We start from the raw sequence: 26,434 nt of genomic DNA, 5'->3' as shown, positions 1-26,434 counted from the left end.
CAGGTTTCCCTGCTCCCGCTTCAATGAAGCAAAGCAGTTTGCAATGGCAGGGTGGGAGCTGCGAGGCTTCCGCCCTGCCATTGCAAACAGCAGTGTCCCGGCGTGGACACGCCGGGACACTGCAGGAGCCGGCCCTGGGGGTGGCGGTCCCCAGGGCCATGGAGGGCTCCAGGAGGGGGGCTGCGCGGCCATCCTCCCACATTTGTTCAATGTGGGAGGTGGTCCTTGGGGCTGAGGGGGCCTGAGAGCCACCCCACCCAAATTGAATAAACCCTGGGGGGTGGCGGTTCCTGGGGCTGGGGGACCTGAGAGCCCCCCACCCAAATTGAATAAGCCCCAGGGGGTGGCGGTCCTCGGGGCCCCTTTGGGCCCCCCATAACAATTAAAACATTGCCCCTGGGATTTGGCCCACCCGGGGGCTAAATAGCAACGAAGCGTGGGAGCCCACGCTTTTTTTTTTATTTTTATTTTGGCCGAAATTCACGCTGGGTGCGCGAATTTCGCTGATTCATTTAAAAAAAATGCTTTTTATCAGGCCCTGGGGTTCCTTGTGGGACCCCCTGAGTAGGCCTACGGGGTCAGGGTGTTTCTACCCTGCCCCCTTTTTGTGTCTCGCGATGTTTTTTCTTTGGTTTCTTGTGCCTCTGTTCTACCGAGGCACAAGATGGCTACCAACACTTCCTGATTTTGACTGTTGACAGCCAATTAGCATGCAGCTCGTGCACAGCAGGGTGCTTGCAAACTGCGCTTAGGGTACGCGGATAAGTCCGCGGATCCACCGTGCCCATAGATATATAAATGATTTTAACTGTCATTTTCTCAGGAACTACTGAACGGATTTACACCAAATAAGCAAAAGGCACAAGTCTGAACAAAGGACTACCTCTTTGCCAAATTTGGTGTAATTCCGTTCAGCCGTTCGGACTGTAGCCGTGGTTAAAGATCCTATGTGAAATTGCATGGGAAAAACATGTTTTGGAACCCCCCCTTTTTTCTCGGGTCCCGCTTGACCAATCACCCCCAAACTTTTAGGGTAGGAGAAGATCCATCAATCGGCGCCAAAGTTATTCCAAATAGAATGTTGCGGATTTCCTATGCATAATAGGTCCTAACTATAACTACCTACTGGCGACCACCAGTAAGTAATATGTATATATGTATATATATATATATATATATTCACTGAAAAAACCATAGGTTTCAGGCCTTATATAGTTAGGAATTAGCATTTAAAAAAACCTTTGAAATTCACTGAAAAAACCATAGGTTACAGGAGTTATATAGTTAGGAATTAGTTTTTAAAAAACCTTTGAAATTCACTCAAAAAACTATAAGTTTTAGTGGTGTTATAGTTAGCTGGACATTTTACTCATACAAAACCAATGAAATTGCTCCTATATAGTTAGTTGTACTAACTATATTTCGCGCACCCGCAATCCACTGCTGATAATGTCACATGTTAGATCATTCATGACATGGTCAGTGACATCACTGATGACATCTCAAATGACATCAATAGAATGTTGCGATTTCCCTATGGAAAACAATCCTAACTATATATACCTACTGGCTATCGCCAGTAGGTAATATATACGAATAAACGTCACAGGAATGTTTGAACTATTGTGTGAAAGCGCGAATAACATCGAATTTAAATGAATTTCTGTTTGTTTTGCACTTTCCAATATGGCGCCCATGTGTATGTACACTGAGGAGTCCTACCTCACTCTCTCACAATATCGCACGCTGCACTTTAAAAATGGCTCCTGTGCAACACTCGTGTTGACACATTGATAAAGGGCTTGCCCCGAAACGCGTCTGTGAGGAGCGCTTGCAATAAAGAAAGCTACTGAAACTTAACACCCCGTGAGTGCTGTGCCTTCTTTCCCGGCTGGGGGAGGAGGCGTGGAGCAGTATTGATACACGGCGTACCAACCGTGTTCACGGCACCCACCCTAGTGCCCCGTCATTTTTGGTACAAAGGAGCGTGAATGGATTTTTGACGGAGGCACCGCCCGGACTTCGAGGATATATTTGGATATTCCCGCTGACATTCCGGTAATTTCCGACGATACGAAGAAACCGGATTACCAGACGAGACGTGAGGAAAGCACATAGCGGCTCCCGGAGAAGCTAACCGGGTAAGCCATTTGCTTATTCCTGAATAATCTCTGACTTGCCGATATACAGCGGTTAGTGAGGGCGTGGTGAGGGGTGTTTATCAGTTTAGCTTTCAAACGGAGACCGGGACCGGTGTGGAAAATTAGTACGGTTTGGTGAACATTATCTGCGCCATCTTGCCTTTTCCCCTGATGCCACACTTTTGTCGTGCGTGCCCGCCATTTTAAAATGCCTTGATCGGAACAACCCTTTTTGCATGCCACTGGCCCCCGACATAGCCCTTCGCCCTCACCAAGCCTGCACGCTGACCAGCCCCCCCCCCTGCTCGCACCTGCCTTGAATCATAAACCCCTCTTCAGCGCGGCTCTGCCTCAGAACCTCATCCTGTTCCCAGCGCAACACCTCCCTTCTTCCCCTTTCATGGTCCCCGGCCCTTTGATGCAAACCCCCTTTTTCCCCGTGTGCCCGTTTGTCTTCCTCGTTCCCAGGCCGACACCCAGCTCTGCCGATACTATTCCTTGCCCCTCCCCGTACAATAGAAAGCTTCCCTCATCAAAGGACCCCCGAGTTGATCAAAGCCCCCACCCCATGAGATCCGATCGAACCACGCATTCCATGAATTGGCGGAATATCCAGCTGCGCGATAATCATCACCTGTTGTGACCAGGGTGGGGACTTCTACTGTAAATGTGTGTGGGAACGGGCCCGGAGGGGGGATTCCGGGAATGTCTTTCCGTGCATCAAAGCATTGCCATGAGTTTGTAAACTGTAATAAAACCGCAAAACCCTGTATATAAGGGGCCAGGCCTCAGAAATAAGTTAGAGCACCCCAGAACGATACCTGCTATCTGTTTTGCTGTGTTCTCCTCCGGAGAGAATAAAACCCTGTTTCCTGCCTTCCAGTCTCCAGCGCCTGCCTCTTCATTGATTAATAACTCGTGGGTCACAGAGGCCATAACGCCGGGCAAATATCGTTTGTCCCCGACCCGCATCAGGTTTTTACAGGGTGGGAAGTGTGTAAGGAGGAGCTGGTTAATCGCACTGTTCATTTGCAGTCATTCCAAGAGCATCAAGTTCCCACTGGAGTCTGCGTCGTCTGAACATGAAGATTTGCAATTTTAATAATAAACCTCACCGAAATCTGAACCTTTCGCAGAAGCCAAAAGGCGTGTGATGGTTGTGGCTGTTCCACTCCAAGGCTGACCTGGTCTGTATGTTTCGCGTGAAATCTGATGCCATTTGTTGTCTGGAGGTGCATGTTGCAGCATCTCTATGTGATTGTCACCATATTTGTGCCTGTGATACTCCATACAAAAAAGACTCTATGTTTAGTAGCAGCACGCGAGGAGGCGGCCGTGGGCATGTTCAATAAGAAAACGGGTGCATTGACACGCACTACTACGACCAATGATGCCAAAAGTGCTGACACTCTGGTACAAAAATATTCTAAGCTGGAACGACTTTTTAAAAGGGAAACACGCAAGTGGTGGGAGGCAACCTCTCTGGAGAATTACATCAAAGTAGAGAGAGTCCCACGCGGCTTGCGAGTATACACCATCCCGGCCTACGAAAATCCTGACCCCCAGCTCCTTGAAGAATGGCATATACATACTGCCCAGTTCTGCAAGGGAAGCTTACAACTGCTGGTGAAATTCGCTTGGAGCGATCGGGCAAAAGTGTTGGATGAGATTAAAAAACTTGAGGAGGAACTGGAAAATTTACCAGACAACAGTCAACACCAAGAATACATGACTGAAATGAAAAAGAGACTAGTCAGATATGAAACCAAGATTAGACAAAGAAAAGAAGAGAAGTTCGACAGGGATGAGAGAGATTACTCAATGGGTAGAGTTCTAACCTTCGCTAAAAAGTTTGACGGCCCCCAAAAGAACTAATTCGGAAGAGACAAAATCCAGGTCAAGCAACTGTAGTAATAGAAACCTCGGAATCGGAGATTACAGGGTCTGAGGAGGAAGATGCAGCAGGTCCCTCAAAACCAACAAGGAAAACTCCTTTTCACGAGGAATTCGATTTAATTCGACAAGCCTGGCTCAGGGGGGGAAAAGTCAAGCCCCCGGAACAGGACACAGGAAAACGAGGAGGGGCGGCCGGAAGAGGACGAGGAAGAGGCGGAGGCGACAACCAAATGAGAACAGGGAAAGCCAAGAAAGGGGGGACACGGTAGACACAGCGGATACATTAACTATCGTAAATCTCAGTTCCAAAAAATTAACTAAGGATGAGGAATCTGTGCTAAAACTAGGTCTCTCCTACTGCCCTTCACACAATCTTGAATTTACTCAAACCAAAATCGACCTCTTCAAATTTACGAGGAAATTAAAAATACACAAGTATTTTAAAACAAAACCAACGGTACATGAAACCAGATGTCTACAAAATAAAATCAAAGGCACTGATATCATCCAATTAGGTGATTTGGAAACTCTCTAATTCTTGGAAGAAATGAGATCTGAAACTCCAACAATCGATCTCGATGACCAAAGTCTCACACAGCGTAGTAGACGGGTGGGCATTGACCAAGAGGCTCCCTGCAGTCCTTTTAAACCGATCTCTCAATTCCTCCCACAAATGGCGCAGGACGCTATTGACACTTCCTCTGAAACAGTGTTGAGGGATTTGACAAAATTCCGAACATCGAGGAAGAGTGAGGGTAATGCAACATCAAACCCATTAACCTTGGGACAAAGAGAAGCATTGAGAAATCTTCAAGCTGATAATTCAGTAATTTATAAACCATCGGATAAAGGCGGAAACGTAGTTATAATGACAAAGGACTTTTACGTCAGGGAAGCAAAACGTCAATTACTGAATCGACAACACTATGAACCGACAACTATGAGAAAATATCAAGATAGTGTTTTGGATTATGACAAACTAATTCAGAAATGGCATAACAAAGATATGCTCAATGTAGATGAACACCTGTTCCTACGATCGAATCATCCGACAATCCCGACGTTTTATCACCTACCGAAGATCCACAAAGATCTCAAGTCACCGCCGGGCCGCCCAATAGTATCTTCAATGGGCGGTCTTACAGAGAACTTGTCGATCTTCATCGATCCTTTTTTGTTTCAAGCAGTTTTGAACTTGTCCTCGTATATCAAGGACACCAAGGATTTTATTGTACAACTACAAGACTTGGTTTGGGACCCTACTTATGTCCTGGTGGTAATGGACATTACCAGTTTATACACGTGCATTGAGCACTCACAGGGCCTTAAGACGATTGAAAATGTTATGACCAAAAGACCCTTAAAGTTTGCGGGACACAGTACCATGATTATGGAGTTGACTGAATTTTGTTTAACAAATAACATCTTTCTTTTTCAGGGGGAGTTATTTAGACAAACCTCTGGGACCGCGATGGGCACCTGCTTCGCCCCCAGCTACGCGAATTTATTCGTGGGCTGGTGGGAGGAGCAGGTGGCCTGGTCTGAGGGAAACCGCATGTGGACGGAGAATGTGGTCAAATGGCACAGATACATCGATGACCTCTTCTTGGTATGGAAGGGGTCGGTCCAAAGTCCCAAAGATTACATCACCCATTTGAACAACAACAATGTTAATTTACAGTTCACTGGCGAGGTAAGCTCAGTGGCAGTGAGCTACCTCGACCTGCGGGTAGAAATAGTTAACAATCAAGTGACCACTTCTCTGTACCGCAAGCCAACCGCTGGAAATAGCATCCTACATGCGGATAGTGGGCACCCTGATAAACTAAAACGGAGTATCCCCTACGGGGAGCTCTTGCGTCTTAAACGCAACTGCTCACGTGAGGAGGATTTCCAAAAGGCAGCAAAAAACAGCATTGACAGGTTTAAAGTCAGAGGATATAGCTCTACCCTCCTAAACCAAACTTTAAACAAAGTAATCAAGATTCCAAGAAGTGGGTTGTTAAAACAAAACATCAAGAAAAATGAGGACGGAAAATTCCGTCTAATAACTACCTTCTCCAAAGATGCCAATTTCCTAAGGAAAACCCTACACAAAAATTGGCACATTCTGAAAACAGACCCCATTATCGGGATGGACATCCCGATTAGTCCACAAGTAACTTTTAAGAGAACCAAATCCCTAAAGGACCTCTTAGTGCACAGCCATCTAGATGCACCGAAAATGAGAACAAACACTGTAGCAGACATGAAAGGCTTTTTTCCTTGCGGTAAATGCAAGGCCTGTGCTCACAGCAAAAGAGTCTTAGGCTATGAAATTCCGGGCCTGAAGGACCGTAAATTAATCAGCTCATTCATTACCTGCCAAACTCCATATGTAGTATATTGTTTGTTGTGCCCCTGCAAGCTTCGGTATATAGGGAGCACCATTAAGAGTGTTAAACTGAGGGTCCTTGAGCACATGCGTGCGTCAGCAAACAGGGATATGACATCACCTGTGGCCAAACACTTTGCTATCAAACATCGCAGTGACAGGGATGCGTTACAATATTTTGGGTTGGACCAGATAACAGATCATGAAAGGGGCGGCAACAGATTACTTAAACTCAGACGCTTGGAATCCAGGTACATTATTGACCTGCAAACTAAAATTCCTAAGGGCCTTAACAGCGGGGAAGAATTGGCTATCCATTTAGGCAAATAAACCCATTAATACATGTCCGCGACCACCGTTAAATTCCTGAGGGAATCATACTGCCTTTGGCACTATGTAGAGGTAATTTGGCGGTTTCTGGTTGCAGAAACCGCCCTAGCCGATCCACGGCAAGATTGAGTAGGAAGGTGCTGCCTAATAAGCGAACAAACCCAGTTCCCCTTAGCTAACGCCAAACAAGGAACATGTGTTGCAGGAGTAAGGCGATATCGTCTAAGACTTTTAAATCCTAGCTGAAATTTGAATTAAGATGTGAATGTCATTTTTTAATTTCAAATATGTTTACTCAATTTGCAACTGCTTATACAAAGCTTAATGAAGTTTTTGGGTATTTTCGTATGTTTTGGGGATGGCCGATTCACGGCATAATGAAACGTCACAGGAATGTTTGAACTATTGTTTGAAAGCGCGAATAACATCGAATTTAAATGAATTTCTGTTTGTTTTGCACTTTCCAATATGGCGCCCATGTGTATGTACACTGAGGAGTCCTACCTCACTCTCTCACGATATCGCACGCTGCACTTTAAAAATGGCTCCTGTGCAACACTCGTGTTGACACATTGATAAAGGGCTTGCCCCGAAGCGCGTCTGTGAGGAGCGCTTGCAATAAAGAAAGCTACTGAAACTTAACACCCCGTGAGTGCTGTGCCTTCTTTCCCGGCTGGGGGAGGAGGCGTGGAGCAGTATATATATATATATATATATATAAATATATGTATATGTGTATATATATATATATATATATATATATATATATATATTCACTGAAAAAACCATAGGTTATAGACCATATATAGTTAGGAATTAGCATTTACAAAACCTTGAAAATTCACTGAAAAAACCATAGGTTATAGACCATATATAGTTAGGAATTAGCATTTAAAAAACCTTATTTTACTCACACAAAACCATTGAAATTCCATATATAGTTAGTTGCACTAACTATATATCGCGCACCCGCAATCCACTGCTGATGATGTCACATATTACATCATTCATGACATGGTCAGTGACATCACTGATGACATCACTGATGACAACATCCAGTGATTATGTGTTTCTGTAAAGTTTAAATATGTTTTACATATTGAAGAATGAGTGGATGTATAAGTGTCTGAATGAAGGTTTTAGTAGGTGCGTGATTGACTGTATGAGTGAGTGATTAAATGCGTCTTACTGAATGCACGGGTTAGTGACTAAACTGTCTGAAAGTGTCCATCAGTATGTCTGTTGTTGTGCAAGCTGCTGCATGTGTTGATCAGTAGCTATATAAGTAGCTATATGGGTTATTGATTGGTTGCACAAGTATTTGTATGGGAGACTGAGTGTGTGTATGGCTGGCTGGGAGGTGTGTGACTCTGTGCAGATCAATGTGTACTTGTATCAGTGATTCTATAAGAGAGTAACTATGTGTTAGTATATGTTTCAAAAATGTAAGGTGTTCTGTGTTTAACTGTATAGATGAGAAAATGGAAGTGTGATTGATTCTTTTCAGGACTGACTAGGTGTGTGAGTAACTCCATGGATGAGTGGCAGAGTGTGAGTGTCTGTATAGGTGTATGAGTGCATATTATAGTGTTGTAAAGATGAGTGATTGTATGTATGAATGATTGTATGAGTGAATGTGTGTGTAGACATAGGAATCAGTGAGTGCGTATGTAGTAACTAGTATTGGTGTGTCAATGGTTTAAAAAATGATACTCTCTATTTAACACTGGGTGTAACGGAGGTTATATTACAGTGTGAGGAGATGCATTGTATTATCACATGAATGATATCATCAGTGATGTGATCATTGATGTCAAGTGAGATGTCATCAGTGATGTCATTTGAGATGTCATCAGTGATGTCATCAGTGATGTCACTGACCATGTCATGAATGATGTAATATGTGACATCATCAGCAGTGGATTGCGGGTGCGCGATATATAGTTAGTGCAACTAACTATATATGGAATTTCAATGGTTTTGTGTGAGTAAAATAAGGTTTTTTAAATGCTAATTCCTAACTATATATGGTCTATAACCTATGGTTTTTTCAGTGAATTTTCAAGGTTTTGTAAATGCTAATTCCTAACTATATATGGTCTATAACCTATGGTTTTTTCAGTGAATTTCAATGGTTTTTTAATAGCAAATATCATAAGCTGTCGAATGTCAAGTACGTGGTAAGTAAAAACATTTTCGTGTTTATGCACACTGATCTGCTTTGAATGCTGCCCCCCACCCCTCATTTCTATTAGGAGTACTCTCTCTTTGCAGATAGTGAAGGGTAGTTAACGCAGCCCTTTGCCCCCTTTGTAATCCGTCGTGCCTGCTTCTCTCTCCATTTGATTGATTGTTCTCTTTGGTTCATTCTCTATTTACAAACAAGCACAGAGTCAAAATACTCTGTTTAGTCTTTGCAGATAGCGAAAAACCCGTGTAAAAAAACAAAAGGAATCGAGCAAAATCAGTAGGCCACTAATGGGATCTCTTTTTGACCTCGCTAAAATAGAAACATTAGGAACAACCTGTTGAAAATAGCAATGCGTATGTACATAAGCGGCGTTCATTTGTGTTCACAGTACCCCTTGTTGATTGTTTGAATCGAGCATTGAATTGTTCGAAGTTGGTTCTCTTAAGGATCTTCTCTGCCTGCAAACGAGGAAGAATAGGAATATTCTCTCTCCCTTTGCAGATAGTGAAGGGTAGGTAACGCAATCCTTTAACACGTCGTACCTATTTCATTCCTCATTGATTGATTGATTGTCCGAACATTGACTGTTTGGGAATTAGTTCTTTTTGGAGGTATTCCCTGTTTGCAAATAAACGTAGGAAAATCTTTGCAAGTAGTGAAAGGGTACGTAATGCGGACCTTTCTCCCCCGTTGTAATCTGTCATGCCTATCTACTCCCCACTGATTGATGCACCTGTTTCACCCGGACCATTTACTAGACATACGTCATCTGGCCCGACCAGAGAGCACCCCTAGTGAAAAGGACATATGCAATAATAACGAAGTGATCACTGTATCCTGTTAACAGAAACTTTAGCATGAAACAACCTGGAAAGAAAAGAATAGGAAATCGAAAATCAGTAGGCCACTGATGAACATGAACTTTTATTAAACAACGAACAAAGAAACGATAACATAACGTAATGATAAAACCTATTAATGTCCTAGAAACAAGAAAACTTTAGAAATATGCCAGTGGTGAGAGACCAGAAAAACAGTAAGAGAAACCAAATCACCCCTCGCTGTCCCACCGCCTGCCACGCCAAAAAAATCGATAGACTAGGGAAAATGCAAGTCAGTAGAACATCCGCCCCCACTCTGGAAACTTCCAAGGTGCGGCAGGGTTGCGGCTATCAATGGTTTTGTGTGAGTAAAATAAGGTTTTTTAAATGCTAATTCCTAACTATATATGGTCTATAACCTATGGTTTTTTCAGTGAATTTTCAAGGTTTTGTAAATGCTAATTCCTAACTATATATGGTCTATAACCTATGGTTTTTTCAGTGTATATATATATATATATATATATATATATATATATACACATATACATATATTTATATATATATATATATATATACTGCTCCACGCCTCCTCCCCCAGCCGGGAAAGAAGGCACAGCACTCACGGGGTGTTAAGTTTCAGGAGCAGCCCATATAAGGCAGGTCCTGCTGCCACGCCTCGGCCAGGAGATCCTAACGTAGGGTGTAGCCGGAGGAGAGGCCGAGACCAGCGGGACCCGGCCAGGGGATTGCCTTTACAACGCTGAACAGTTGCAGGGGGGGGGGGAATGTCTCCTCGACCCTCCCCTCTCTCTCCCAGTCCGGCCGCGGTGGCCCTTCAGAGTTGCAGGTAGTCCCGCCACATGCTCTTCCGGTCCGGCCACCAACGGTCGGGGGGCCGAGGCCGACGGGATCCGGCTGCAGCCAATAAACCAAGAAACCCGTTCATGGGGCCAGAGCCAGGGGCGTCCGGCCGACATCTACCGGAAGCCCGGCCCGAAGACGGACGGGACACTTCTTCTTTCTTGTATAATTGCTGCAACAACCCTGGGGGGGGATGTCTTGCACATGCCTCCGACCCCCCCCCCCCCCCTCGTCCTCATCGCCTGGTCCGGCCATAACAAATCTCAAGCGAGACGCCGTGGGGTGCACTGGGAGGGAGAGACGGTGCGAACAGGCCTCTCCCGCCTCCCCAGGTGGAGGCTTCCCAGCTGCACCCTCAGCGCTCCAGGCGCCCGGAAAAGGGTTCTTCCACTGTGGCCATGCTGCAACGTCTCGCCCGGCAGGGTGGAGCCCGTCCGCTCATTTGACCCCGCGATCGCCAGTAGCTACCGAACTCTCAAAATGGCGGTCGACCTGGCAAGAGCGGGCCCAGCATAAAGAAATGGCCCGGTCACTGGTTGACTCCACCACCGTAGTCCTCCACGACCTTGAAGATTCTAGAGGAGCCGCGGGAGTCTCCGACCCCCGATGGGGAATGACTGCCATGATCACCCGTGGAGTGACGAAACTGTATCCGCGGGACGTCGGCGCCAGCCTCACTTTGAATTACTAGAATCCTGCAGACCTCACTTCCGGTGAAAGCACAGTGTGACCCGGTAGGAAAAATTGTTGCACCCCCTCCCCTTTTTGACTGATAGTTCAAACCACCGATCCTTTCCTTTGCCCTTTTAACGGAACTTTGGACTGCCTCCCCCTCTTTTACATTTTCTAGAGAAAACACAACATTAACCACTACAATAACATAGCAGTTGACACCAGAACTGTTTTCAAATTGAAAACCAACAACATCTTCAACAGAATCCTTTTTGTTTCTGCTGTGACCCTGCTACAGCACAGGCATTGTCCCCAGCAGTAATTCTGCAATGCCGGTAAGAATAGCTGTGGTGCCTACTGGACTCACTCACCCCCGCGGCGCCCCACGCCGTTATTTGCTGGGCGGCAACTTGCTAGACATCACTTTCGTGCCATCTAGATTTCAGCGCGTTCTGCTGCCTTGGAACTATTCGCACAACAGACCGCTACTGACAAGAATATTTCATTATTGGTGCTGTCAATTTCAATAAATCTATTGGATAATTCAAAAGAAATTGCCACGGTCTCTTCGTTGTTTAAATGTTTTTACTGTTTTTGTTTTGTTGTATATATTTATATGTTATTAAAGTTTTATATTCCTACTACTTTGTTGGAGTGCTATATATTTTTAATGTGACACATAATTGTAAAAACTTTGATGTACAAAGAGTGATTCCTGGAATCTTCCGCTTCAGGCTCGGTCCCCTCCCCAATCACAATACAGGATAGTTTTCAGATAGTAGGAACACGTGTGGTGTGACGGATCTCATCGGGTGTGGGCCTTGATCTACTATAACTCCTTTGAAGAGGGGTGATTCTTTACAGCTGGGGCCATAAACTACATCTGCAGGGCTAGCTGATAGCCTGGACAATCGGACACAGAGGAAGAGGAGTGTCAGAGGGTGCGGTAGTGAATAGGGCGAAAGGGAGGTGTCGGGCGGGCACAGTGTGATTCTCAGGGAAGAGCAGCGCAGATGGGGGGAGGTTTATTGCCCATGCATAAGACAGAGAGCGGGGGTGACCAGTGCCTGGGGAAGATGCTTGCGAGGGTGAGGAGCCATGCTACGAATCGACAGCGTGCAGAGAGTGGGTCTGGTCAAGACATCTAAAATGGCTGCCGTGCACGACAAAAGTGTGGCATTTCAAAAAAGGCAAGATGGCGCAGACAATGTTTTTCAACACTTCCTCATTTCCTTCGAATCGAACGTTAACAGACGTTGGGGCATATTACCAAAGTTAAGCGATATTTATCGCTAACGATGCTTACCAACAAATTTTTTACCGCTAAGCATCATCAGAAATTATCGAAGATAAACCTTGCTATTATCAAGGTTTATCACAAATGCGATAATAAACGGCCGCAATGCATGAATATCGCTAAAAACTCAGCGATATTCATACATTACCGAGCTAATGCTCTTAGCCATGTTATCCACCTCCCATTGGATAACATGGCTAAGAACTGCTCAGGGCAGGTGTTACTTTTTGGAGATATTCGCGCTTAGCGCGAATATCTCCAAAAGTTGGTAATAGGAGATAGATATCTTGCATGTTGTAATGCAAGTTATTGTGGTATATGGAACTCATACCATAATCTCTCAGGAAAGCAGAAACTGATCCTTTTGGGACCGCCTAAAAAGGCCTAGGGGGTGAGGAGTACTCTACTTTGCCCCCTTTTCACGTTCCGAACTATTTTATTTTACTCTCTTCTGTAATTACACAAAATAGCAGCGATAAGATGCATCGGAGACACACAGTGAGAGAAAGGAGGCCGGAGATGAAGAAGAGATGTCAAATACACATTGGAGATAATATAGTGGCAGAAGGGAAGTAAATATGAGTAAACTTACCATGTAACATAAAAATGTTGCACTCTATACTATAAGTCTCATTTTATACTACAATCACTTCGCTACAACCTCATAAATTAAAAATAAAAATGAATAATGTCTCAAACAATTTTTGATTTCTAAATATAAATTTATTCTTCAGAATTTTCTAAATTTGAAAGAACTAGTAACATGTCCTCATCAGCAATGTCCTCATGAAAAGTCTCCAATAATGATTCTTGTAACTCTATGGTCTCCAAACACTCGATAAATTCGCCATCAAGAGATTGATCAAAAAAATCATTCAAGTCATCTCCTCCTTCTGACAATATTTCATTATTGGTGCTGTCAATTTCAATCAATGTAGTGGAATCATTCAAGTCATCTCCTCGTGACAATATTTCATTATTGGTGCTCTCAATTTCAATCAATGTAGTGGAATCATTCAAGTCATCTCCTCCTTGTGACAATATTTCATTATTGGTGCTGTCCATTTCAATCAATCTAATGGAATCATACAAGTCATCTCCTCCTTGTGACAATATTTCATTATTGCTGCTCTCAATTTCAATCAACGTAGTGGAATCATTCAAGTCATCTCCTTGTGACAATATTTCATTCTTGGTGCTGTCCATTTCAATCAATCTAATGGAATCATACAAGTCATGTCCTCCTTGTGACAATATTTCATTATTGGTGCTCTCAATTTCAATCAATGTAGTGGACAATTCAAAAGAAATTGCCACGGTCTCTTCATTGTGAGCCATTTTATTTTGAAATTGCTTGCTGTAAATTGCAGAAAAAAATAATCACTTTCATTTATCGTTTTTAGTAATACATAATATAAAACTAACTTTATCAAGTATTTAGTATAACAGAAGGACTGCAAATAAATAACAGAAAACATTTTTCAAATTATCTTCAAGTGTACAACATAGTTCCCCTTACAAATAACAACTCACCTTTTTAAAAGTAGGAAAAGTGTTAGTACTGTGTAAATCAAACACCAGAAATTCACCACCAAAAATTCCTCACAAATGTACCTCAGACAGTAGTATCACAAAATGGCTGTGGTTTCCTCTCATTTGACATATATACATAACCAATTAACTTTCATCACACACAAATACAAAACCAAAGTAACATTTTAATTGGTTCTAAATTTCAACACTTTCAAATGTGTTTTCCCCATGCAATTTTCCATAGGACATTTACATACGTCTACAGCCTGAATGGCTGAACGGAATTACACCAAACTTGGCAAAATGGTACATCAAACCTAAGAGGTCAGGAAGGATCTACTATGCCCCCTTATGGTCATTTCCCCCTTCGCTTTGACCTCCTCTTGTCTCTCAATCCTACCGAGAGACAAGATGGCGGCCGCTACGGACTGTTTGGAATGTTGACAGACGCCGGAGAACCAATCAGCTTCGCAAAGCTCCGTAACGCGAAAAGTACGCGAAGCGGAGCGCTGTTACAGATATATATCTTTTTTTGAACGTTAATTTCTCAAAATCCACTGGAGCACATATATTGAGACCTAGCAAAGGCACATCGGGCTACCAGTCCCTAATATTTTACCAAGTTTCGTGCAAATCCATTCAGCCGTTCGATTATTATTATTATTATTTTTTTTTGCCCCGCGGGGCCCTTTTAAAACCTCCACATCAAACCTAGGGGGTCAGCGAGGATCTACTATTCCCCCTTATGGTCATTTGCCACCTTCGCTTTGGCCTCCTCTTGTCTCTCGATCCTACCGAGAGACAAGATGGCGGCCGCTACGGACTGTTTGGAATGTTGACAGATGCCAGAGAACCAATCAGCTTCGCTTCACAAAGCTCCGTTGCGCGAAAAGTACGCGTAGCGGAGCGCTGCCCAGTCCGCTGTTACAGATATATATCTTTTTTTGAACATTAATTTCTCAAAATCCACTGAAGCACATATATTGAGATCTACAAAAGGCACATCGGGCTACCAGTCCCTACAATTTTGCCAAGTTTCGTGCAAATCCATTCAGCCGTTCGGGCTAAAAGTGAGGCCAACCGCCCTATGGAAATTAACATGGGAAAAACGCGTTTTGGGACCCCCCTTTTTTCTCGGCCCCCCCTTGACGAACCCCCCCAAAATTTTCAGGGGCTGCTCAGAAACAAAATGTGCCATTTTCCTTAACATTTCAGCCAATTCCGTCCACAAACGCCAAAGTTATTAGACATAGAATTTTCAAAAAACCCATAGAGAAAAAATCCTAACTATATATACCTACTGGCGACCGCCAGTAGGTAATATATACATATATATATATTCCAGTAAACAAAAAAGTTCACGCGGCACACTTCTTGGCAGGTAAATCACGATTTATTCACACAGGTCTCTAGCAAAACTCCTACGCGTTTCGAACAAACGTTCTTGGTCACGGCAGTGTCGCTGGTGTTGAGAGTGCTCTAACAGGAGCTGCTTTCCACCTAAACTGAGACCTACCCAGAGTTCTCTCCTTCTTTTTTGCATAATTTATGCGTCACTCTATGCCTGAAATGGTATTGTTTTGACTTAATACTGGGTGCTCCCTTGTGTCTGGACAAAGCTATACCTCTCTGAAGAGCTCTAATTAGAGCGAAACACTGTGTCAGGGGTTGCTTTTACTCATTTCAGGTTGGCTTAAGTTGGGATTTTACCAATTCAAAGCTGTAATATTGTGCCTGGAGTGATAAATGGCTTTTGTTATTTTACAGCTCGGCAAGGACTACACTGTACTAGTCCTATGCTTAAAGACTTTGCTGTTTAAATGGCAAAAGACTTTGTTATTTTCTATCTCGCCGTGGATAGCACTGTGCTAATCCTATGCTTAAAAACTTTGATAGAAAAACAGACATTTGAGGTGAGCAGATCTAGAGTGTCGCTGGTGTTGAGAGTGCTCTAACAGGAGCTGCTTTCCACCTAAACTGAGACCTACCCAGAGTTCTCTCCTTCTTTTTTGCATAATTTATGCGTCACTCTATGCCTGAAAGGGTTTTGTTTTGATTTAATACTGGGTGCTCCCTTGTGTCTGGACAAAGCTATACCTCTCTGAAGAGCTCTAATTAGAGCGAAACACTGTGTCAGGGGTTGCTTTTACTCATTTCAGGTTGGCTTGAGTTGGTATTTTACCAATGCAAAGCTGTAATATTGTGCCTGGAGTGATAAATGGCTTTTGTTATTTTACAGCTCGGCAAGGGCTACACTGTACTAGTCCTATGCTTAAAGACTTTGCTGTTTAAATGGCAAAAGACTTTGTCATTTTCTATCTCGGCGTGGATAGCACTGTGCTAATCCTATGCTTAAAAACTTTGATAGAAAAACAGACATTTGATGTGAGCAGATCTAGAGTGTCGCTGGTGTTGAGAGTGCTCTAACAGGAGCTGCTTTCCACCTAAACTGAGACCTACCCAGAGTTCTCTCCTTCTTTTTTGCATAATTTATGCGTCACTCTATGCCTGAAAGGGTTTTGTTTTGACTTAATACTGGGTGCTCCCTTGTGTCTGGACAAAGCTATACCTCTCTGAAGAGCTCTAATTAGAGCAAAACACTGTGTCAGGGGTTGCTTTTACTCATTTCAGGTTGGCTTGAGTTGGTATTTTACCAATTCAAAGCTGTAATATTGTGCCTGGAGTGATAAATGGCTTTTGTTATTTTACAGCTCGGCAAGGACTACACTGTACTAGTCCTATGCTTAAAGACTTTGCTGTTTAAATGGCAAAAGACTTTGTCATTTTCTATTTCACTGTGGATAGCACTGTGCTAATCCTATGCTTAAAAACTTTGATAGAAAAACAGACATTTGAGGTGAGCAGATCTAGAGTGTCGCTGGTGTTGAGAGTGCTCTAACAGGAGCTGCTTTCACCCTAAACTGAGACCTACCCAGAGTTCTCTCCTTCTTTTTTGGATATATATATATATATATATCAAACACATGGTTGCCTGCTATGATGGAGCCACACTCAGGTATATTGGTATATTTTCATTGCCTGCTTTAATGGAGGAGAACCATTTTCAGTCACAGCAGAAGCGCCTCGTAAAAAAGTCCTGCCAATGCCCGACCCGTTTCATGCTCATTAGCATTTCCTCAAGGGCTGCAGGCAGCTTTGTGATAGCAAAAAACGGCAGTTTCTTAGGCACCCTTTATCAGGAGTTCTCACTCTCTGCCCACCTGGGCGTGGCCACACGTGTGGCCTGATGGTTACTGTAGTGCCTGTGTGTTCCTCTGGTGAGTCGTCGTGCTTTGCTTTCTTGTACAAATTATTCACATCCCCAGTGGGCTACGAGCTCAGTCCTGCCGCCTGTCATGCCTGTGAATCCTTCATTAGCATACCTGTTCCCAATGTTGTAGCGCAATTAAACACTGCAGCGGGACTGCACCGCAGTGCAGCGGGGCTCACATCGCGACCCAGGCTGAGCCGCATTCAAATCAAACACACATTTGCCTGCGACCGCCAGTAAAATATATATATATATATATCCACTGCTAAAGCCTAAAATTACATTGTGGATCGTGGGTGGCTGCGGACCGGAATAACAGGCGTGGAGGCCGTATATAGTTGGCTATGATAGCTGTTTTATTAACGTTCAGTCTGACAAGTGTAAACGGGCGTAGACACAGAGTTCAGGGGTGTGGCTGCTGGTGACTCCCCAGGGTATTCCGGCCAGTGGATCGTCCAGAGGTCTTCGCGTCTTCCGGGCGTTGGGAGGACCTCGGAGGGAAATAGAGAAGCAGGGGTTAGTCCGTTCAATAAGGACGTCTCGAGCACCGGTACCAACACCAGGTCGTGAGGGGGAAAAGATGACCGTGAGGAGGGGGCGGACAGGGATGCAAACGGGAGGGGGTCAAGCGAGGTGTGGGAAGGGTAGAAGAAAGGTGCTCACGTGATGGGGGGGTGTAGGGAGTATGATACAAGTCTTATCAGTGCCGTGACTCTAGGTCTATTATATACAGTGATATGGTGCTTTAACGGTGCGATATAGCTTCATACAAATATATACAGGTATTATACAAAGTGGGGACACGGAGACGGTAACGCGGTACTCACGTGCCCCGCCGTAACTCTCCCTTCGAGTTACGGCCGCTCTCCAGCCACCTCCTGAGGACTCCACCACTCCTCGGTCCAGACGTCCTCCAACTCTCCGTCGTCGATCCTCGCACTCCTTCCGCTCTCCCTCGATGGTTCTCTGCGCGCTGTCTCCTGCCACGAGTCGGCTATCGGGAACGCTCTCCTCTCTTCGTCGTCGTCCTTTGTAGTTCCGGGTTCTTGGATGGGGGCGGGACTTCCGGTTTCTCGGTAGGCTGCTTCCGGGTCGGGACTTCCGGGGTCAGGGTGTTCGTGATGCTCCGTTTCTGGGACGGGTCTTGGTCCGGTTCTCTGGTCGCGTACCTGTAGGGGGAACAAACGAAAAGGACTCCTGGCCGTCAGAGACACAGGAGGATTAGAGGCCGAGGTACCCTCCCTCGGGTGTCGCCCGGTGGAGGTATGTGGCGTTTCCCCTCCACATCCCCTTTCCCTAGCTATCTTTCTGGTGGGGGAGGACTGAGGGGGATGTCTAGACAGGTAGTCTGCGTTGCCCTGCTCGGCCCCTTTTCTATGTAGCGTACGGAATCTGTAGGGCTGTAAGGACAGGAACCAGCGTAGCACTCTGTCATTGTGACCTCTATTGCGTGCCATCCATTCTAGGGGAGCGTGGTCCGTATACAGAAGGAATTCTCGCCCCTCCAGGTAATAACGCAGGGTTTCTATGGCCCATTTAATGGCTAGGGCTTCCTTCTCAACTACCGCGTAGTTCATCTCACGGGGGAAGAGCTTCCTGCTGAGGTAGAGGATAGGCCTTTCTATGCCTGCCTGGTCTTTTTGAGAGAGAACCGCTCCCAGTCCCTGTTCTGAGGCGTCCGTTTGGAGAATGAAGGGCTGCGTATAGTCCGGACTGATGAGAACCGGCTCAGACAACAGTGCATTTTTAAGGTCCTGAAAAGCTTTCACCATTGGAGGGGTAGGTTGTCGTAGAAGGGATTCTGTCCCAAGGCTTTTCTTTAGGAGATCGGTCAGGGGTACTGCCATCTGGGAAAAATTAGGGATGAACCTTCGATAGTAACCTAACAGTCCCAGAAAGGCTGTAGGTCCTTTTTGGTTTGGGGAAAGGGTATTGACTGGATGGCTTTTATTTTGTTATCTTGTGGTCGTATGACCCCCTTCCCCAGGAGGTAACCGAGGTATTTTACTGTTTGTGCAGCAAGAGTGGTTTTAGCAGGGTTAATGGTGAATCCATATTCTCCCAAAGAGGTGACCACTCGTTCCAGGTGAGACAGGTGTTCACGCCAGTCATTGCTGTAAATGATTATATCATCAAGGTAAGCGCCTGCGTATTGGGCATGTGGTTGCAGGACAATGTTCATAGCCCGTTGAAAGGTGGCAGGGGCCCCGTGAAGCCCGAAGGGCATGACTCTGAACTGAAATAGGCCGTCAGGCGTAGAGAACGCTGTTTTCATTTTATCCTCACTCTTCAGGGGGATTTGCCAGTATCCTTTGCAGAGATCCAGCGTGCTGATGTAGCGAGCCCGGCCGATGCGTTCCACCATCTCGTCTACTCGGGGCAGTGGATAGGTGTCAAACCTCGAGACCTTATTGACTTCCCGGAAGTCGATACAAAATCTTGTGGAGCCATCGGGTTTGGGGACAAGAACGATGGGTGAGTTCCAGCAACTGTTTGATGGTTCGATAATGCCCATTCTCATCATGTCTTGTGTTTCCTCTCGTATGACTTTACGGCGGGCTTCTGGGACGCGATAGGGGCGTTGCCTCACAACTGTTCCGGGTTCTGTATGGATCGCGTGTTCGATAACCGTGGTGTGTCCCGGAGAAGTGGAGAACACCTTTTGGATGGGTGACAGGATGTTCTTGAGGTCTTGCCTTTTGCTCGGCGGTAGTTCCGGGTCAACACAGCTTAAAAAGAGAGGAGTCCCTGGTTTGGGGAGGTTGGACAGCACGGGTTGGGGGCCTTCCCCTTTCTTAAGCAGATTTATATGGTAGATTTGTCTCTGGTTACGAGTGGGGTCTAACTCGAGTTCGTAGGTAACAGGGGTTATTTGTCTCGTAACCGGATAGGGTCCTTGCCATTGTCCCAATAGTTTGTGGTCGGAAGAGGGCAGGAGCAACAAAACAAGGTCTCCAGGAACAAAAGATCTGGGTTTGGCTCCCCTGTCGTATTGCCGTTTTTGTGTAGCCTGGGCGGTTAATAGGTTTTGCCTCACTATCTCCCTAATCTGGCCCAGGTGTGTCTTAAGGTTGGCAACATATTCAGGCAGGGGTCGGGTACGGTCCGGCTCGGCTTCCCATGCCTCCCGAGCCATATCCAGGAGGGTTCTAGGGGGCCTTCCGTAGAGGAGTTCATAGGGAGAATACCCTGTGCTGCTCTGGACCTTGCAGCGGATAGCAAAAAGGGCCAAAGGAAGCATTTCCTCCCAGCGACGGCTTTCCAGACCCAGCAATTTCTTGAGAGTGTTCTTCAAGGTAGCGTTATATCGCTCTACAAGTCCGTCGGTCTGGGGGTGGTAGGCAGAGGTCCTGATTTGTCTAATACCCAGTTGTGAACACACCTGACGCATGAGAGACGAAACAAAAGGGGTGCCCTGGTCCGTTAATATCTCTCGGGGAAACCCCACTCGGGTAAAGATGGTTACCAGGGCTCTCGCTATGTTCTGTGTGGTGGGATGTTTGAGGGGGACGGCCTCGGGAAACCGAGTGGCGTAATCCACTAAAATGAGAGCGTATCGACATCCGCTTTTTGAGGGCAACATGGGGCCTATCAGGTCCATCCCAACCCTAGTGAAAGGGACATCAATGAGGGGGAGCGGCTGAAGGGGTACTCTTGGAGGTCGGTATCGACTGTTCTTTTGACAGACAGGACACTCTTTGCAGTATTGGCTCACTTGTTTGTGTACGCCTGGCCAATAGAACCTCTCTAGTATCATTTGATCGGTTTTGTTGTCCCCGAAATGCCCACCTAACAAATGACTGTGCGCCAAGAACAGTACTTTCTCGCGAAAGGGACCGGGAACGAGCAGCTGTGGCTCCTGTTGGGGTCCGCCTTTCCTATATAACAGACCGTTTCGTTTAAAGAAATAGGGACATACGTGCAAGGGGTCCTCGTTTTCCAGGGCTCTTCCCCAGGCGTCTTCTAATACTGGATCTTCTTGTTGAGCGGCCCGGAACTCCCGGTCGTTTTCCCATGGATGGGGTTCCACCTGAACAGGATAGGCAGTGGTGTGTGTCCTTTTTTCCTTTTTCTTTTGCCCTCTTGTCTTCTGGACCTTGGTTGTGGGCTCGACGGGAGGAGGGTCACGGGAAAAGGGAGCCTCGGACCACCATTGCTCCAAAGAGGCCGTAGCGTCATGTAACAGACGGGGTAGTCCGTGGTAATCACTGCCCAAGATCACCTGTTCTGGCAGGTTGGGTACTAGGCCAACAGTAAGGGGACTTCTTTCTCCGGAATACGGTTGTACCTGTACCTGGGTGGTGGGGTATCTCCGGGTATCCCCGTGTACGCATTGTATATCCACGGAGCCGGTCATAGGTCCCATAGGTCTGGGCATCTCTTGCGGCCTTAACACACTTTGCCGACAACCCGAATCGGCTAAGGCCATCATAGGAAGACCATCGATCCGTACCGGACACCGGAAGGGAGGAGGACTGGTCTCCTGGGTGAGACACACATAGTTACGAGCCAGTCCGACCTCCATCGGTTCTTCCTTTTGCGGACAGAACCGTGCAATATGTCCATAACCCCCACATTGATAACACTGAGGGCCTGGAAGGGTTGGTCTCGGGGCCACCGGAAAGGGAACAAAAGGGACAGGTTCCGGTTTTCGGGGAACAAACGGCCTCGGGGGTCGAGGATGGTTTCCATGGGTTGGTCGTGCAGGATGTTCGTCCTTCTTCTGGAATTCTTGCGCACGGCTGAAGGCACTCGCTATCTCAACAGCGGTGTCTAAGGTGAGTCTCGAGTGCTGCCGGACCCACTTCTGAGTGGCCGGGTGTAGGGAGGCCAAGAATTGTTCCAGGTATATTTTGGCCAATATTTCATCCTTGGTGGATGTGGCAGGCTTCAGCCAGCGATTGGTGAGGTCTTGGATGCGGTACGACAAGGCCCTGGGGGTTTCCTGTGGTCCTTCACGTGCCTGTCGCAGTCTTGTCCTGTAGGTCTCATCGTCTATCCCAAGCCGCTCAAGGATGCACGTTTTGATGTCCTGGTACGGGGTTTGCCCTTGAATGTTGGCCTGTTGGAACGCCGCCTGGAGTTCCCCCGTTAGCAGAGGCCCAAGATAGTGGCTCCAGCGGTCTGCTGGCCAAGCGGCGGCCTCAGCCAGGCGCTCGAAATTTGTAAAAAAGAAGTCCGGGTCCTCCCCCGGAACATACTTCTGTAATACCACCGAGGGTAACGCCGTCGCGGGTCTCGTTTGTCCCATGACTTCAACTAGCTTCCCAAGGGCTCGGTCTTGAGTGGTACCCTGGTCTTTCAGGACATCGTGCAGCTGGCCTCGATCGTCCTCGTCTGTTTTGAGAAATCGCTCCATCATTTTCCCAAGGAGTTCCTGGCTTTCTGCAAGTTGCTTCACGGCGGCCTCCATGCTTCCGGATCCCACTTCTGACACCAGGTGTGGATCGTGGGTGGCTGCGGACCGGAATAACAGGCGTGGAGGCCGTATATAGTTGGCTATGATAGCTGTTTTATTAACGTTCAGTCTGACAAGTGTAAACGGGCGTAGACACAGAGTTCAGGGGTGTGGCTGCTGGTGACTCCCCAGGGTATTCCGGCCAGTGGATCGTCCAGAGGTCTTCGCGTCTTCCGGGCGTTGGGAGGACCTCGGAGGGAAATAGAGAAGCAGGGGTTAGTCCGTTCAATAAGGACGTCTCGAGCACCGGTACCAACACCAGGTCGTGAGGGGGAAAAGATGACCGTGAGGAGGGGGCGGACAGGGATGCAAACTGGAGGGGGTCAAGCGAGGTGTGGGAAGGGTAGAAGAAAGGTGCTCACGTGATGGGGGGGTGTAGGGAGTATGATACAAGTCTTATCAGTGCCGTGCCTCTAGGTCTATTATATACAGTGATATGGTGCTTTAACGGTGCGATATAGCTTTATACAAATATATACAGGTATTATACAAAGTGGGGACACGGAGACGGTAACGCGGTACTCACGTGCCCCGCCGTAACTCTCCCTTCGAGTTACGGCCGCTCTCCAGCCACCTCCTGAGGACTCCACCACTCCTCGGTCCAGACGTCCTCCAACTCTCCGTCGTCGATCCTCGCACTCCTTCCGCTCTCCCTCGATGGTTCTCTGCGCGCTGTCTCCTGCCACGAGTCGGCTATCGGGAACGCTCTCCTCTCTTCGTCGTCGTCCTTTGTAGTTCCGGGTTCTTGGATGGGGGCGGGACTTCCGGTTTCTCGGTAGGCTGCTTCCGGGTCGGGACTTCCGGGGTCAGGGTGTTCGTGATGCTCCGTTTCTGGGACGGGTCTTGGTCCGGTTCTCTGGTCGCGTACCTGTAGGGGGAACAAACGAAAAGGACTCCTGGCCGTCAGAGACACAGGAGGATTAGAGGCCGAGGTACCCTCCCTCGGGTGTCGCCCGGTGGAGGTATGTGGTGTTTCCCCTCCACATACATATACCTCTTTACTACTGCCCACCCCTAAACCCTGAACTTAAATTTTTGGGGGGTAACCCCCGCCCTGGCTCACACTTTTTAATTTACTCCTAACCTTGCTTTACCAAGACCCATCCCTAAACCCTAGAATTGCCATTACCTCTCTTTACCACTACCCACCCCTAAACTGTAAAATTACCCTCTCATCCCTTTTCCACTACCCATCCCTAAACCCCCAAATTACCCTTATCACCCTTTACTACCACCCATCTCAAAATCCTAAAATTACCAATACTATCCATTACTACTACCTACCCCTAAACCATAAAATCACCTCTACTGCCTTTTCCAATGCCCACCCCAAACCTTAAATTTAGCATTGTTGTATGTATGTATATATATATATATATATATATATATATTTTTTTTTTTTTACACCAAAATGCCCTGAGCATTAGGGAAGCACTCGACAGTGCTCAGCCTCCGGCTTCAACTCCAGACTGCTTAGACATTTGACTTATTGCTTTCGCCGACGCGTTTCAATGTATAAAACATCTTCTTCTTGGGCTAGCAAAATGACACTCGAAGCTCGCACTCTTCATTTCCGGCTCTTTTTATTATAACAAGCCCCCCAATGAACGTAGCTAAGTGCAAGGTCAGCTGGTGAATTATGGGACTTGAAGTCCAGAATGCGAGCAGTACATTGTCCTTTCAGTAAGTTCGAGTAATCATTTAAAATTATGCTTCATTTGAAACCTCTAGTAGGTAATGTCATATTTTAAGCGGTCCATATTTCACGAGGAGCACTGTGCCGAACTGTCCAAACCGTGTAGTCCAACGGCCTCACCCAGCTGGCGATAACGTTTCTCTCCCCCGCAGGTGATGGTGCCTCCCTCACGGCCGGACCGCCGTGCGTAATTTTTTACACCAAAATGCCCTGAGCATTAGGGAAGCACTCGACAGTGCTCAGCCTCCGGCTTAAACTCCAGACTGCTTAGACATTTGACTTATTGCTTTCGCCGACGCGTTTATATATATATATATATATATATATATATATATATATATATATATTTACTCTCCCAACAGTTAGAGACCGCACACCTAGTAAGGTAAGTTACCACTTCTTTATTCGTTATGACATGCAGCTTTCCATCCCTCGGTCAGTCCTTGCCTTACGCGTTTCGAAGCCATTAGTGCTTCTCATCAGAGGCTGATGTCAGTGGGCCGTTTCAGATGTAACCACCATTCTGCTGCGTGCTTTCCTTGCTTCGTTAAGCTTCAGGTGTTCCTGATTTCATTTTACTTTTACGCTGATGCACGCTGGGAGTGGTAGTTCATTTGCATCCATTTCATACCCTCCATTAGGTTTGCCCACCGCATCTTTTTATAGGACAAAGTTTTTTAGCCCTCCATTGGGCTTCTGGATAGAACTTTGCATGCCATCAATTAATGAGTCCTTACTGCGCCTTTACACGAGTGCAAAGTTCACTCTTGCAGGTCTGTTCAGTTTCACAGTGGTGCGTCGTCCCATGCGGCATTGGGAGTGCCGCTATTTATTTACTCTCCGTTTCCCAACAGTTAGAGACCGCACACCTAGTAAGGTAAGTTACCACTTCTTTATTCGTTATGACATGCAGCTTTCCATCCCTCGGTCAGTCCTTGCCTTACGCGTTTCGAAGCCATTAGTGCTTCTCATCAGAGGCTGATGTCAGTGGGCCGTTTCAGATGTAACCACCATTCTGCTGCGTGCTTTCCTTGCTTCGTTAAGCCTCAGGTGTTCCTGATTTCATTTTACTTTTACGCTGATGCATGCTGGGAGTGGTAGTTCATTTTCATCCATTTCATACCCTCCATTAGGTTTGCCCACCACATCTTTTTATAGGACAAAGTTTTTAAGCCCTCCATTTGGCTTCTGGATAGAACTTTGCATGCCATCAATTAATGAATCCTTACTGCGCCTTTACACAAGTGCAAAGTTCACTCTTGAAGGTCTGTTCAGTTTCACAGTGGTGCGTCGTCCCATGCGGCATTGGGAGAGCTGCTATTTATTTAGTCTCCGTTTACCAACAGTTAGAGACCGCACACCTAGTAAGGTAAGTTACCACTTCTTTATTCGTTATGACATGCAGCTTTCCATCCCTCGGTCAGTCCTTGCCTTACGCGTTTCGAAGCCATTAGTGCTTCTCATCAGAGGCTGATGTCAGTGGGCTGTTTCAGATGTAACCACCATTCTGCTGCATGCTTTCCTTGCTTCGTTAAGCCTCAGGTGTTCCTGATTTCATTTTACTTTTACGCTGATGCACGCTGGGAGTGGTAGTTCATTTGCATCCATTTCATACCCTCCATTAGGTTTGCCCACCGCATCTTTTTATAGGACAACATTTTTTAGCCCTCCATTGGGCTTCTGGATAGAACTTTGCATGCCATCAATTAATGAATCCTTACTGCGCCTTTACACGAGTGCAAAGTTCACTCTTGCACGTCTGTTCAGTTTCACAGTGGTGCGTCGTCCCATGCGGCATTGGGAGTGCCACTATTTATTTACTCTCCGTTTCCCAACAGTTAGAGACCGCACACCTAGTAAGGTAAGTTACCACTTCTTTATTCGTTATGA

This window comes from Lissotriton helveticus, chromosome 10, assembly GCF_964261635.1.
Source record: "Lissotriton helveticus chromosome 10, aLisHel1.1, whole genome shotgun sequence".
Lineage (NCBI taxonomy): Eukaryota > Metazoa > Chordata > Amphibia > Caudata > Salamandridae > Lissotriton > Lissotriton helveticus.
This window is presented reverse-complemented; position numbering follows the sequence as displayed.